The sequence below is a fragment of the Hypanus sabinus genome, chromosome 20 (assembly GCF_030144855.1).
Source record: "Hypanus sabinus isolate sHypSab1 chromosome 20, sHypSab1.hap1, whole genome shotgun sequence".
NCBI lineage: Eukaryota > Metazoa > Chordata > Chondrichthyes > Myliobatiformes > Dasyatidae > Hypanus > Hypanus sabinus.
In genome coordinates this window covers 15,355,712-15,373,159 of record NC_082725.1, presented here as the reverse complement: position 1 = coordinate 15,373,159, position 17,448 = coordinate 15,355,712, and positions in this window count along the sequence as shown.

The window sequence follows — 17,448 nt, the reverse complement described above, 5'->3', positions numbered from 1 at the left end:
TATGACAATAATAGACAAATTTACCAATTCACATGTGTCCTGCGACTAACTTCTTTCAGCAGGAATGAATTCTCCTGAAGAGTTCTCTGCATCTCAGAGCAAAGAATTATTTTCTCTCGCATGGTTTGCTTGGGAGTTGGAAATATTGCCTTTTTGATATACTCTATTCTCGCCTTGTTGTAAAGTTGAATCAGAATAGTTATATATCACAGTCCAATGCAGTGACTTACTTGTAATAATGTAAACTGTAAATAATAAGGATAATAAAGTTTGGCTATGTAACCTTCAACACAACTCACCCCAGTGATCAGTGTGGGCTTAGTTTCACGTGCTTAGTGATTAGCCCATCAAGGATTTCTTTGCAAACTGCAGTTCCATCTCTTTAGTAAGTAAGCTTTGCAAATGCCCTGAAAATTGACCCATCTCCTCTTCCAATCAAATTCTGTATACATTTGCAAAACCATACATTAACATCTGAAACTTTGTTTCAGAACTTCTGTGTGTGGTTGTGGACAGATGCTCATAGATTCTCAGGATATCCTATCAAACATGCTTTGTTATTCATAACTGCTGAGATGGCAAATAATCCTTTGATTTATCTGTGTCAGTATTTATACCTATGTTTAGTGTTTGAAACATTAGAACATATCCTTGCACAGTCAAATGCCTGCATAAGGTTGCTCTGACTTTATGTGTTTTGCCAGAAATTTACAAAATTACAAAACCATCCTGTCATATTTCAATACTTACTAGTTGAAAAGGAGCTGAGAAAAAAACAGAACTTACATATAGGATTTTTCAGGCTTTCAGCTTCAATGTCTGTTGGCTTGACAAAACTTTCTCAGAGTATGGTCAATTTACAAAAATCTAGTTTGATATGCATCTGCATCATCTGATAATAAATTCAGGGTGTCACATTTACTGCTTTCATTACAGTGATTTCATACTGAAGTGGGCAAAAGTCTTTTTGCTGAAGGTTTGGTTATCAGGAGATAAAAGGGAATAAGAGATCTGACCAGAGTTTCACGAATGTTGACAAAAGGCATGATTAAATTGATAATATTGACAGAAGACAATTTAAAATGCATTGTGCTGTTATAGAGGACAGTTTGAGGGATTAATATGATTAACCCCTACAATGCATTACTAAATCTACTATCTCACATGCTTAGTAAAAAAGATTTGCTTACCATTATTCCAACGTTTCTTCTCTGCTGTGAAAATTTTCTCTCAGTGTTAACTTCTGGTCTTGTCCCTTCACTTAAACTCTACATTCTCCTCCCATTGTTCTTATAAAAGAAGTATAGCAGGACAAATTATGAATGTAAGCTGAGTGGTCACCCAATGCGTTTTTCAATGGCATTGGAAGAGATAAAAAGAAATTTCTGTGGAGCATAAATGCCTGGACCAAATAGCCTGTTTCTGTGGAGGAGTTGTTTTTGTTTTATGTAATTCATGAATCAGAACAAATGTTACATAATTATTGCTTTAAGTCTAAATTCCCATTTGGCCTAGGTTTCCTCATCTTTGAGTCATATTCTTTAACAGCTTTAGGTAACTGAAACCAATCTAATTTAGATCTGCAATGAGCAATTGTCCTGACATCAATTGCCATTTATAGAGTGAGTTTAAGCAGTTTTTGTTTGAGAAGAAATTCCAGAAGATCATCAACAAATAGCAGACATATACATAGGTCTAACAAACATTGATGACCTATATTTCCTAATGAAACAGACAGTTTTCTCTAAAATAGATTCAGCACTGCCTGGTTAGGAAGGTTTCTTTAAGATATTGAAGACGCCTCTCAAAGAAGGCAGAAGGGAAATCCAGTAATTGCCTAATATACCCATTGGCTTAAAGGACCATAGCTGATGGTTATGAGTCTAATCAAGTGATGATATATGTTCATCTCTGTTATTTTCCCAGGCTTCACCATTACATGGCTAGGCTACAGTTCTTGACTATGGAAGGTGACAAAGAACGGGGTAGCAGCAGGGGGGAGAAGATAATAAGCGATGCATGTGGACACCTTCTGTTGCTTGCAAAACAGAGTGCAGGTTCATTGGTAAATCAAAGTCAACGTGAATTTATTATCAAAGTCCAGATACACTCAGCGGCCACCTTATTGGCTGTACCTGTACACCTGCATGTTAAGAAAAACTTACCAGCCAAACATGTGGCAGCAACTCAATGCTTAAAAACATGCAGACAAGATGAAGAGGTTTAGATGTTGTTCAGACGAAACATCAGAATGGGGGAAAAAAAATTAAGTGACTATGACCATGGAAAGTTTGTTGGTGCTAGATGAGGTGTTTTGAGTATCTCAGAAAATGCTAAATTCATGCACAACAGTCTCTAGAGTTTACAGAGAATGGTGCAAAATCCTCTAGTGAGCAGCAGTTCTACAGTACCTTGCTAATGAAAGAGAACAGAAGAGAATGGCCATACTTGTTCAAGCTGACCGGAAGGTGGCAATGATTCAAATAACCACATGTACAACAGTGCTGTACAGAAGAGTGTCTCTGAAAAAGCATATCGTGCATATCTTGATGTGGGTGGGTTTACTGCAGCAGAAGACTGAAATACCAACTTCTAGCAACACGTATATCCACTGCAATGAAGGGCTTTGAGAGGCTGGTGATGAAACAGATCAATTCCTGCCTGAGGAATGAATTAGAACCACTCCAATTTGCCTACCATCACAACAGGTCAACACCGGGTGCTGCTTCTTTGGTTCTTCACTCAACCCTGGAATATCTGGACAGTGAAGAGGCATACATCAGTTTGCTATTCATAGGTTTCAATACAATCAATACGATAAATCAATAAACTCCAATCGTAGACTTCAATACCTCCTGTGCAACTGTATTCTTGATTTCCTCACCTGCAGATCCCAGTCAGTTCAGGTTGGCAACAACATCTGCACAATCTCCATCAGCACAAGAGCACAACAAGGCTGTGTGCTTAGACGCCTGCTCTACTCGCTTTATACATATGACTACACTTATGGTTGTTTCTTTATATCTCATGTGAATGCCCACAAAGAATAATCTTGGGGTTGTATAAGATGACATACAGTATAAGTATATTGGTAATAAATTTATTTTGCAATTTGATCACACTGGGTTCCAATCCCATACCTAATAAGTTGGCCACTGAGGGTAGATGCAATTTATAGTGTTAATCATCTTCTACTATGGTTTAACGACAGTGATCTGGACAATTGGATCTAGACAATTTGCATCATCTCTTGTGAAAGTCAAGGTAGCAAGGGAGAAGAGGGAATAAAATTGGCAAAGGAGTGAATACTTTCACTGCCATAGTGTTATTGGTGTGTATTTAATATTTCAGTAATATTGTAAATATATTGCAATCTTTGTTGTTTACATAATTATTACAGGTGATATGGAAAAGTGCTTGAATGGCATTCGTTGTCACACTACTATGTCATAAGTGCGTGCCTCACTAAAGTAAGGAAATGAAGCAGTCACATTTATTCCCAGGCTCCTGTGCTTTTCTTTTATTTAGCTTATGGAGTTACAAAGCATAACAGTGGCATTTAAAATGAATCTAAGACACTTACCTACCTGTTGGAGTGCACTGAGACACGCAACATAAAAAAAACACCATGTTTTTTCTTTCTTTGCAAGGGGAGAGAGAAATGTTTGAGTTAAAAAACGACAGAAAATAAACTGAATTCACGGATTCATAATCAGTGAGTACTGGGTGATAACAATAAATTAAAACAAAGTAAAAATGGCTGACTATAACACAAAGATGAATGGTTCTGATTGCATAAGAGATAACTGGATATAGTATACTGAGCTAATTGAACAGTATTTTAAATCAAATGAAATAGCCAGTGAGAAATGAGTGCCAGTTTTGGTAGAAAAGCATACAGTTTGCTTAGAAGTTTAACTGCTCTAATCAATCCAACAAAAATTATCTTTGCAGAAGTAGTGAAGGTAATGGAAGAACATTTAGAATGAAACCATTCTTGATAGCAAAACGCATAATGTTTCACAATCAGAATCAAAGTTTAGTGGAGTCCATTTTGGTGTACATGGCTGAATTGAAGAGGTTTTCTATGCATTGGCAGTTCAGAGAAGGGCTTAATATTGCACTGAGAGGTTGTTTAGTCTGTGGAACCTAACAAAAAAAGCATTTAAAAATGACTCCAAACTGAAGTACAACTCACATTTAAAAGAGCAGTTGAAATCACTGTATCAATGAAAATTGCAGACTTAGGCACAAGTTAGTTGCGGTCAGGAATGAAAGTGAGAGTGGTTAGGCCACACTTAGACCCCCTCCAGTTTGCCTACCAGCCCCGACTAGGAGTTGAAGATGCCATCGTCTACCTGCTGAACCGTGTCTACGCCCACCTGGACAAGCCGGTGAGCACTGTGAGGGTCATGTTTTTTTGACTTCTCCAGTGTGTTCAACACCATTCGCCCTGCTCTGCTGGGTGAGAAGCTGACAGTGATGAAGGTGGATGCTTCCCTGGTGTCATGGATTATGGATTACCTGACTGGCAGACCACATTAGGTGTGCTAGCAACACTGTGTGTCAGACAGAGTGGTCAGCAGCACTGGGGCTCCACAGGGGACTGTCCTGTCTCCCTTTCTCTTCACCATCTACACCTCGGACTTCAACTACTGCACAGATTTGCCATCTTCAGAAGTTTTCTGATGACTCTGCCATAGTTGGATGCACTAGCAAGGGAGATGAGGCTGAGTACAGGGCTACGGTGGGAAACTTTCTCACACGGTATGAGCAGAATCATCTGCAGCTTAATGTGAAAAAGACTAAGGAGCTGGTGGTGGACCTGAGGAGGGCTAAGGCACCGGTGACACCTGTGTCCATCCAAGGGGTCAGTGTGGACATAATGAAGGATTACAAATACCTGGGGATACGAATTGACAATAAACTGGACTGGTCAAAGAACACTGAGGCTGTCTACAAGAAGGATCAGAGCCATCTCTACTTCCTGAGGAGACTGAGGTCCTTTAACATCTGCCGGACAATGCTGAGGACGTTCTACAAGTCTGTGGTGGCCAGTGCTATCATGTTTGCTGTTGTGTGCTGGGGCAGCAGGCTGAGGGTAGCAGACACCAACAGAATCAACAAACTCATTCGGAAGGCCAGTGATGTTGTGGGGGTGGAACTGGACTCTCTGACGGTGGTGTCTGAAAAGAGGATGCTGTCCAAGTTGCATGCCATCTTGGACAATGTCTCCCACCCACTCCATAATGTACTGGTTAGGCACAGGAGTACATTCAGCCAGAGACTCATTTCACTGAGATGTAACACTGAGTGTCATAGGAAGTCATTCCTACCTGTGGCCATCAAACTTTACAACTCCTCCCTCAGAGTGTCAGACACTCTGAGCCAATAGGCTGGTCCTGGACTAATTTCCACTTGTCATAATTTACTTCTTCTTCTTCTTCTTCTTCTTCTTCTTCTTCTTCTTCTTCTTCTTCTTCTTCTTCTTCTTCTTCTTCTTCTTCTTCTTCTTCTTCTTCTTCTTCTTCTTCTTCTTCTTCTTCTTCTTCTTCTTCTTCTTCTTCTGATTATTATTATATTACTTATGGTTTTATATTGCTATATCTCTAAATTATTCTTGGTTAGTGTGACTATAATGAAACCCAATTTCCCTCGGGATCAATAAAGGATGTCTGTCTGTCTGTCTGTGAACAAAATTGTAAAGTCTAAACAGGAACCTGCTTGACCAAACAAATCATGTTATTGTTGTGACAGGGACTCACATACACTGAACCACTGAAGGTTTAAAGGCAAAATTTACAGAAAATGCAACAAAGTAGAATGTATACAAAGAGCATATCAGACAGACAAAACTAAATGGGCTGCCTAGGGTAGAGGAAAAGATAAAAAGTCAAGGTGCAGCTTCATAGAGAGCACTAATCCACATGCTGTTGATAAAATATCCGATAATTATAGGAGTGATAGAGAAGTGGGTAGTGTTGAGATTTTCAAAGTGAAAACTAACAAGAGGCAAGCAATACAGGTTTCACTGGAAGTGACTGGCAAATTAGTGTTCCAAATTGAGTGGAACCTATGGGCAATGCAAATGGTCGCAGTAGCCAAGAAGAATGGGTCTGTCAGGATCTGTGAATTATTTAACCCAAGCACACCATTGACACACAAGTATTACACAAGTCTGCTGAGAAAATTCAAGTAGTGATGGATGATTCAACGTCAAAGGACATGTCATGGTTGTGGTTCTTTTTAGGATTTATCAATTACTATAACAGCTTCCTGCCAAATCTGACTACTGTTGTACACTCCTTGAACCCATTACTACAGATCAGGAATAAATAGCAATGGACAAACAATGAGAAGTAGATTTCAAAAAGATTCAAAGGTTAAGTTATTACCAAAGTATACAACTCTGAGGTTCATCTTCTCCAGATAGCCACAAAACCAAGAGTAAAAGAACAGCAACATGATCATCAACTTCCAAAATACCCCCCCCCCCATGAAATGCAACAAGAACATTAACCTCAATCCCCTTTCCTCAGCACAAAATGCAAAAAGAACATCAGCCTCCAGATCTCCCTCTCTCCACACAAAAAACTGACAATAAAAATACAACAACATTGGTCCCTAGACTCACCTCCCCCGCACAAAATGTTACAAGAACTTTGACCTCCAATTCCCCAGCCCTGAACAGAAAAACAAAAAAGAACAGGCAAGAACACAGAATATTAAAAAAAATGATAGAACCATAGCCCATAGTACAAATCCAAAACACTGTCTTGTATTGTCTCATTTACCCTTGGAAAAGGAAATCTCTGAAACATTGACTTTCCGCTTGACGCATTTTTCCAAATGCAAATCAAAAGTCTGCTTATTATGGCAGCAATGATCCAACAGCAAAATATAAAAGACCCCACACTGTCTCATTTCCACATGACAACCCAATAATCTGGAATGCGCAGCTGGAATCCTAGTCCCCCGATTTTTACCAGTGATGGGATGAATTTTCCCTTGATGGAGGTTGCCTTATATGGGGATTGAGGGTTGTTGTCCCATCCAAGCTGAGGGCTAAAGTGTTGGAGGAGCTACATGCCAGTCATCTAAGCATGGTCAAAATGAAAGTGTGGGCTCAGAGCTTTGTCTCGTGGCCTGGAATAGAGCAGCAGATCGACCAGCTCGCCATGTGATATACAGGATGCCAACATGTTCAGAAGATGTGAAGAGCAGTGCCTCTCCATCCCCGGGAATGGCCTGCATTGCCCTGGCAGTGGATTAATTGTTGAGTTTGCCAGACCATTCATGGGCACAGATTTCTTGATTGTAGTGATTGCAGCTACCAAGTGCCTAGAAATGTTTCCAATAACCTCCACTACAGCCTCACACACGGTTGACATGTAGGGAGGCCTCTTAAGGACTGGTATTCCACAACGCTTCGTCAGTGACACTGGACCACCATTTGTTGAACAGAAATTTTAGTCATTCCTGAAATTAAGTGGAATCAGAGGTATTACATCTGCTCTGCTTGGCAGTGAGGTTTGTCCAGAGTCTAAAGAAAGCACTGCAGACAATGTCAGCCGTGGACACTACACTGACACTGAATCAGAATCTCGCCAATTTCCTCCTTGTGTGTCGCAGTGCAGCACACTCCACAAGCAACAACTCGCCAGCTGTGCCGTTCCTCAAACCAAATCCCAGAAGGAGTTTGCAGGACAAACAACTCAGACAAATTGAGGGCTCCTCAAACAAGGAGGTCTGATGCTTCACACCCTGACAAACTGCTGCAATGGTCGACAGCGTCGTTAAGATAGCATATGGTGTGTTAGCATTCATCAACAGTGGGACTGAGTTTAAGAGCCGTGAGGTAATGTTACAGTTATATAAGACCTCGGTCAGACCCCGCTTGGAGGACTGTGTTCAACCCTGGTCCTCAGTGCAGGATACTATGGAAAGTCTGCAGAGGAGATTTACAGTGATGTTACCTGGATTGGAGAGTGTGCCTTATGAGAATGGTTGAGTGAACTTGGCTTTTTTCCCTTGAAGCAATAGAAGCTGCGGGGTGACCAGACAGAGGTGCATAAGATGATGAAAGGCATTGATCGTGTGGATAGCCAGAGGCTTTTTCCCAGGGCGGAAATGGCAAACATGAGAGGACGTAGTTTTAAGATGCTTGGAAGGAGGTACAGAGGTGATGGTAGGGGCAAGTTTTTCACACAGAGTGGTGGGTGCATGGAATGCACTGCAGGCAACGGTGGTGGAGGAGTATACAATAGGGTCTTTTAAGAGACTCTTAGATAGGTATATGGAGCTTAGAAAAATAGAGGGCTATGCGGTAGGATATTACTAGGCTGTTTCTATAGTAGGTTACATCGAGGTTACTTCATCAGCACAACACTGTGGGCCAAAGGGACTATAATGTGCTGTAGATTACTATGTTCTATGTCCTATACTATGGAGGAGGCCCCTGAACCTGAGATTGTTTCACAGTCACAAGTTTCATCTGCTAAGCAGATTGACCACCACACCTAACTTGTGTCAAGAAAGATGTTATCCCACAAGAGTAAGAAATCCTCTATAACAATTAATTCCTTCGGCCTGAATAGGTCAGTTTATAATTTATTATACTTATACTCTGGATGTCCGTATAGTAGGTATATATGTATGAAAACTTCCTAGGAAGGTTAATACATTTAATACACACACACACACACACACACACACACACACACACACACACACACATATTCACCCCCACCTGGAAATTTTCATGTTTTATTGCTTTACAACATTGAATCACAATGGATTTAATTTTTTTGACACTGATCATCAGAAAGTGTCAAAGTGAAAGCAGATCTCCACAAAGAGATTGAAATTAATTACAAATATAAAAGACTAAATAATTGGATTGCATAAGTATTCACCCTCTTTAATATGACACATCAAATTGTTACTAGTGCAGCCAGTTGGTTTTTTTGAAGTCACATAATTGGTTAAATGGAGATCACAAGTGTGCAGTCAAGTGTTTCAATTGGTTGTAGTAAAAATACACTTGCATCTGGAAGCTCCTACTGTTGGTGAGTCAGTGTCCTGGCAAAAGCTTCACCATGAAGATAAAGAACAGCTCAAGCAACTCCATGAAAAGCACAAGTCAGGAGATGGATCCAAGAAAATTTCCAAGTCGCTGAATACCCCTCGGAGTACGGTTAAGTCAAACTCAATCAGAATCAGCATCAGGTTTATTATCACCAGCGTGTGAAGTGAAATTTGTTAACTTAGCAACAGCAGTTCAATACAATACACAATATAGAAGAAAAAATTAAAATAATAATAAATAAATAAACAAATCCTATTCCGTATACTTCACACAGTATATGAATAGATTAAAAGTTGTGCAAACAACAGAAATACTATATACTTTAAAAAAAAAGTCAGGTGGTGTCCAGGGGTTCAATGTCCATTTAGGAATCAGATGGCAGAGGGGGAAGAAGCTGTTCCTGAATTGCTGACTGTGTGCCTTCAGGCTCTTGTACCTCCTACCTGATGGTAACAGTGAGGAAAGGCCATGCCTTAGGTGCTGGAGGTCTTTAATAATGGACGCTACCTTTCTGAGACACCGCTCCTTGAAGATGTCCTGGGTTCTTTGTAGGCTAGTACCCAAGATGGAGCTGACTAGATTTACAACCCTCTGCAGCTTCTTTCAGTCCTGTGCAGTAGCCCCCATCCCATACCAGACAGTGATGCAGTCTGTCAGAATGCTCTCCACAATACATCTACAGAAGTTTTTGAGTGTATTTGTGGACATACCAAATCTCTTCAAACTCCTAATGAAGTATAGCTGCTGTCTTGCCTTCTTTATAACTACATCGATATGTTGGGACCAGGTTAGATCCTCAGAGATCTTGACACCCAGGAACTTGTAGCTGCTCACTCTCTCCACTTCTGAATGCTCTCTGAGGATTGGTAGGTGCTCCTTCATCTTACCCTTCCAAAAGTCCACAATCAGTTCTTTCATCTTACTAACTTGAGTGCCAGGTTGTTGCTGTGACGCCATTCCACAAGTTGGCATATCTCACTCCTGTATGCCCTCCCGTCACCACCTGAGATTCTACCAACAATGGTTGTATCATCAGCAATTTACAAATGGTACTTGAGTTGTGCCTAGCCACACAATCATGGGTATATAGATAATAGAGCAGTGGCCTAAGCACACACCCCTGAAGTGTAACCGTGTTGATCGTCAACGAGGAGGAGATGTTATCACTAATCAACACAGATTGTGGCCTTTTGGTTAGGAAGTCGAGGATCCAATTTCAGAGGGAGGTACAGAGGCCAAAGTTCTGCAACTTCTCAATCAGGATTGTGGGAATGATGGAAAAACATTAAGAAATTGAATGAATATGGCACAGCTATAAATCTGCCTAGAGGAGGCCATCCTCAAAAGCAGAGTGACCATGCAAGAAGGAGACTAGTGAGCAAGGCCACCAAGAGACCTAAGAAAACTCTGGAGGAGTTACAAGCTTCAGTGGCTGAGATGGGAGAGACTGCACAAACAACAACTGTTGCCCGGGTGCTTCACCAGTTATAGCTCTATGGGAGAGTGGCAAAGAGAAAGCCTTTGAAAAAACTCCCATGAAATCTCAGCTGGAGTGGCCAGAAGTCATATGGGAGACTCTGAAGTCAGCTGGAAGAAGGTTCAATGGTCTGATGAAACCAAAATTGAGCTTTATGGCCATTAAACTTAACACTATGTTTGGCATAAGCCAAACACCACATGTCATCAAAAACAGACCATCCCAATCGGCATGGAGGCAGTTGCATCATGCTATGGGGATGCTTCTCTGCAGCAGAGAAGGCCCTGGATGGCTAGTGAAAGTAGAGGGTAAAATGGATGCAGCAAAATACAGGGAAACCCTGGAGGAGAATCTGATACAGTCTGCATGAGAACCATGACTTGGGAGAAGATTTCTTTTCCAGTAAGACAAAGATCCCAAGTATAAAGCCAAAGCTACATAGGAATGGGTTAAAAACAACAAAATTTATATGTTGGAGTGGCCAGAATCTTACAGAGGTTGAGCAGTTTTGTAAAGAAGAATGGGGAAGAATTGTTGCATTCAGACATGCAAAGCTGATAGAGACCTATCCACACAGACTCGAGGCTATAATTGCTGCCAAAGGAGCATCTACTAAGTACTGACCTGAAGAGGGTGAGTAATTATGCAACCAGTTATTTTGTGTTTCATAATTGTAATACATTTAGACGAATTTGTAGGAATTTGTTTTCACTTTGACACAAAGAAAGTTTTTTTCTGTTGACCAGTGTCAAAAAAGCCAAATTAAATCCGCTTCCTGGGTGGGGGTGGGGGTGAGGTGAATACTTTTTATAGACACTGTAAATTGAGATGCATTCTATATTGAGCTGTAGTTTATAGCTAATATAAAGGAGTGCTTATTTAATATTTCAGTAATATTTGAGTAAACTGTAAATTTATTGTTTGATTAAGCATTCTTTGTTTACATAATTTATTACAGGCTATATGTAAAAGTACATGAATGGCATAAGTCATCACTTCATCGCATCATAAGTGCGCGCCTCACTGAATTAATAAAATGAAATAGAAACATTTTTCCCCAGACACCCATGTTTGTCTTTCAATTAGTTTATGAAGTTACAAAACATAGGAACTGTAATGCAGGTGATACAGTTGAATAAATACAATAATCTATTGAGACCAATAACATTTACAAACTCAGACTTCATGCAAATTAATTCACATTCATTTTGGATGAAATGGAAGCACAATTGTGTTAAAGTAGATCTATCAATGTGAATCAGTTCAACATGTCTTCCATCAGACATAAGCGAGGAGCAGGAAAGGTCATCCAGTATATTTTATCTTATCTGTCCATCTTCATTACCCTATGTAGACCATTTTCTTCAATTTCCTGTCTTGGAACTGCAATTACATTCTTGTGAAGTAGAAATTGCTTTTGTGAAGTAGAAGGCTGTCATTTATTTTCCAAATATTTCAATCAAGCTGCATTTGCTGCTTGACTTGAAATCAATTCCATCAAACCCAATATTAGCTCTGTTATTTTAAAACTGTGACAGGTGGGATTTCCTTTTTGAGGTAATGATTATTCTGGAAGTTTGTGCCCATAAATATCTTGTCAAAAAGTTGAAATTTCTCCTGAACTTCACTCAAACTCGTTCAATATTGCCAAATGCAAAAACTTGAATCAACACAGTCAGGCATCATCTCAAAGGCTAATTCTTTTTTTTATTAAATAATCTTCACCTTAAAAATGTTCCATTCTATATTTAAGAGTGGAAGAATTTGGTTAAGCAGCTGCAAATGGGTTTATCACAGAAAAATGCATGTGTCAATCCACTAACGCAGTGGTTTTACAACTGGACCAAAAGATCACAGAAGTTTTAATGTCAGTGAATGCAAATTGTGCTTAAAAGTCCACAAACTTTTGACAGTTATGCTTACATTGGCAGAAGTATGCTGAAAAACAAAACAGATCATACATCCTACAGAAAGTGGCATAAACGACTTGCTGACATTTCAATAAGGGATGTAACCTATTCTGCAAACCGTGGCATGAGATCTTCATTCCATTTAAACTAGCGAAGTGGGACTATGTCTTAACCAAAATCCTCTTTGTAACATACAGGTGCGTCACCTTATATGACATAGTAAAATCCTTGAGTGGAATCTGACTGCTGGCCAGATTGATCAGAGGCAGGATTGCTCCACTGAGTGAAAGATTGATAAATTCTGTCTTGGAGAGAAAAGAAACATAAAGAGGGCTTTAAGAATGAAGATTAAGATTAGTTTTATCTCTCTCTCTCTCTCTAACACACACACACACACACACACACACACACACACACAGTGCAATGCCTTGTTTGCATTAATCAAATCACTGGAGACTGTGCCGGGCCATTGGTAACTGTTGCAATGCTTCCAGGGGCAACATAACATCCCACAATTCATTAACCCTAGCCATATATCTTTGCGAGAAAATGGGAGGAACCAGAGCACCCAGAGTAACTGATGTGAGAAGAATGTACAAATTCCTTACAGCCAGCAGGAGTTGAATCTGATCAGTGAAAGGTGGTGCTATGAACCAATCCCCTAATCTCACTGCTCCCATGCCTTCTGGCCTTTGTATTGTCCAAGTCACAGGTAAACATGAAAACTGTTGACCTCCCTGTCTGAAAACAACAGAAACAGTGACATGCAAGTGCTGAAACAAAGACTTATTCAATGAAAAGTCATCCAAGGTAGAAGCGCGTTCTGTATTGTGTAAACAGGTGAAAGTTCAATTCCAATATTTCATTAAATTTAATCATGCAAAGTAGGAATCACTAAGAATGGAGAAACAAAATTATGCAGATGGAAGACCATCTTTTGATGTCTACCAAGCTGGGCTGTTTAGGTCTTATTAGGTTCTTGAGTGTCAAAAGTTACGGGGAGATGGCAGATGAATGGGGTTGCGAGGAATGATAAATCAGCCAATAGTTGAGCAGACTCAATAGGCCTAATTCTGCTGCTATGTTTTATGGTATTGGGCTGTACCTTGTGAGTCCCCTGCTGGGAGTGGTGGAGACCTCTGGGAGATGGAGTTGCTGCATTTATGATGCTTGTTGTCCCTTGAAATATTCTGATCCAATATTTGCATGGCCGTCAAGACTCACCACAGAATACAATGCGGCATTGCAGATGTTCCCAGATTTTCTCTGTTCTCTGCCTGGGAAATCTGCAGATTAAGCATCAGGTCAGACCTGGGCAATGATCCCATTCAAAGGAATGGGGGGAAATCAGCTGCTGCGTGAAATGTAAGTGGAGATTTATGGATTAATTTAATTAGCTCCATTGTGTGGGTGTCCACACTGGTGTTTTCCCTTCTTCAACATTGTTTTATTTCCCGACATATCCTGAAGCTATTTACTTTCAATAATAGTGACCCTGGGGTGGGGCAAAACCAGCTGACACAGACATTCTGTGAAGGCAGAACTACTTCATCCCAAACTGTGGGAGGTGAAAACCCACAGCCATCTTAGAAGAAGCAGCAGGCCTCAGTGGCCTGTGATCTCTATGTAAAAAAATAGATCAGTACCTTAGTATTTTTAATATTTTAAAGTCCTATCCATCTCCAGACCTTTTCCACTTTGAGTCTGCCCAGTGGAAACTCAATACTGTGTCCCAATAAATTTTGGACTTCGAACATTACAGCATCGAACAGACCCTTTAACCAAATCTTTAAACAACACTTTAACTGAACAGATCTTTAACCAGCTCTAAGATCAATCTAACCCATCCCTTCAACATAGCCCTGCAGTTTTGCAGTTCTTTTAGTGTAAGTGCTCTCTCAATGCTGTTGCCAGTTGAGTTCCAGGATGAGGACCTCACCTTATGTTTTTCCAAGTCAGGATAATGCTTGACTATGAAGAGATATGTGGCGGTGTTCCCTGTGCCTGTTTCCCTTTTCCTCCTTGATATTAGAGTTGGCAAGGAGCTGTGGCATAAACCAAGCTGAGTTAATCTAGTGCATACTAATGGTACATACTAAAACAAAAGTTAGTTATAGTTATTCCTCTCTGCACCTTGTGGAGTATATAGGGTGTCAACTTTACTGTTTCATTAGTAATTTGTTTTTTACGAGGCCGAGTTGCTTGTTCAGCGCTCATGGATGGAAAGCGTGCAAGGAGCTGGCCAGATTCGAACCAGGAACTAACTCGTCTTGAAGTCCGGTGCTGATGCCACTACTCCTGTTTGATTTCGGTCTTCTGGAGTATAGCTGACCATATGGGTTTCCTCTCACATTCCAAAGATATATGGGTTGGTAGCTTAATTGGTTACATGGGTGTAATGTGTGATGTGGGGTTCATTGAGCCGGCACGGCCTGTTACCCAGCTATATCTCCAAATAAATAAAAATGAAACATAAGTTGCTGTGATCTTTTTACAGCTAAATTAGTTTTGTAAGCATGGAACTGTTCAGTACCACAGCCAAAAACATATCTAGATGTTTTTAATTCAACTGAATTTATTTCCAGGGTTGTTCACTCTCTCTTTAAAAGGTGAAACCAGGGCAGCCTGAGAGGGTGTGGTGGCTGTTTCTGAAATATTTCTGTCATCTGGCTGAAAATGTGAGGAAGTCCGATAGTCTTGGTTTGGACAATGTTGGATGATATACACCATTAATTCTTCCCTCAATTTATTTTCTCTCCAAACCAAGCACAGTATCTATAATGATTTTTTTGTGTAGATTAGCCAGAAAGAAGCCAACACATGTCATATATTAAAATAATCCTATGTTCTTCTTACAGATTATAGGTAATTTCACCAGCTTTTCATGGTTTAAATGCAGATTACCTCTTCAAAGTATTTTAACATTTACAATAACTGTCAAACAATTTTACTATAAATACTATGAAAAATAGCACTCTTGGCACAGTAATGTAGCTGTAATGAATGTCCCAGTGTACTTTACTCTTGAACTGGTGTCCAGCTGATTACTGCATGAGCCTTTAATCTACTAGAGCTTTCCTATTCCAAAGTAAAGTATGCCAAAGCATTTATGATAGCTATCAAGAGCTCAAATCAATTCAAAACTGAAGCCATATTATCCAGCCATTGAGCAATTTTCGTTCTAAATTTATTACAAAGACACCAATTCAAATATAAGCCATTCTGCTGGCCAGTTCTCACTGTTCTGAGCTTAAATAATAGTTTAGCTTTGATGGTTTGTGACATGCATTTGGTTTGCTCATTCTATTTCTAAAAGTCTGTGTTTGCAGAAATTATTTCACAGTGCCTATGCATGCTACCAGTACATTCAGATAAAATTGACCCATCATATTTTGTCTTTCGTGCATGCTTTGAAAGGGAGAATAACACTACACCTCCCCAAATCCCTGCAGCATCTCGCGATCCTGTGATCTCTGTCTTGGAAACCGATATCAGAACAGCCTTCAAGAGAGTGAAACCTCGCAAGGCGTCAAGCATGATGATTACTTGGCATATTACTGAAAACCTGCTTCAGCCAGTTGGCTGGAGTGATCAAGTACATCATCAGCCTCTCACTGCTGCCATTGGAGGTTAGCACCTGCTTCAAAATAGCATGAGCTGCCTCAATAACTATCACTTGGTAGGATTCACATCTGCTGCGATGAAATTCTTGGGGATGTTGTTCATGGCTGCAGTTATCTCCTGCCTAAGCAAGTTCAATGGCTCCAGTTAATATCAGAGGATGTATATAGTATACAACCAGAAATTCTTACTCTCCAAAAGCATCCATGAAACAGAAGACAACCCCAAGATACCTGGACCCACTGCAGTTTGTCTACCACCACAACAGGTCTACAGCGGACACAACCTCATTGGCTCTCCATTCAGCTTTATAGCACCTGGACAACAATAAAGCTTCAGTCAGGCTGCAGCTTATGGATTACAGCTCAGTGTTCAACACTATCATCCTTTCAAACTTCAAACCTGGGCTTCTGTCTTTCCTTCTGCAACTGAGTCCTTGACCTCCTCATTAGGAAGCTACAGTCAGTGCGTTTTGGATGAGGAGGCGCACGAGAGTGAGGCGTATCAGCTGGTGGAGTGGTGCCACAGCAACAACCTTGCACAGCATCAGCAAGACCAAGAAACTGATTGTGGGCTTCAGAAAGGGAAGTCGGGAGGACGCACAACAGTCAACATCGAGGGATCAGCGCCTTCAAGCTCTTGAAAGGAAGCATCTCAGAGGGTATATCCTGGGCCCAGCACATTGATGCAACTAAGAAGAAGGCACGAAGAAGCTATACTACAAACGTACATTAGGAATTTCTGGAGATCTGGTTTGTCACCAAATGTCTATAGATGCACAGTAGAGAATGTTCCGGCTGGTTGCATCTCCATCTGGTATGGAGGCTCCAGTGTTCAGGATTGAAAGTGTATTAACTCACCCAGTTCCATCACAGGGACAGACTTCCCCACAACTGAGGACATCTTCAAAAGATGATCTCTCAAGAATGTGGCATCCATCCTTAAGGATCATCACCAACTGGGCCAAGCCGCCTTCCCATTTCTACCACCAGAGAGGAGGTTCTGGAGCCTGAAGACACAAACTCAACATTTTAGAAACAACTTTTCCCCTCCACCATCAGATTTGGGAATGGTCCATGAACACCACCTTGCATTGCTCTATTTTTCATTTATTTATTGTAGTAATTTTTATGTTGTGCACTGTATAGCTGCTGCAAATAGGCTCCAAAGCATTCGGGCTCTCACGGCCAGACTATGTAACAGTTTCTTCCCCCAAGCTATCAGACTCCTCAATACCTGAAGCCTGGACTGACACCTTGTCCTATTGTCCTGTTTATTATTTATTGTAATGCCTGCACTGTTTTGTGCACTTAACGTAGTTCTGTGTAGGTCTGTAGTCTAGTGTAGCTTTC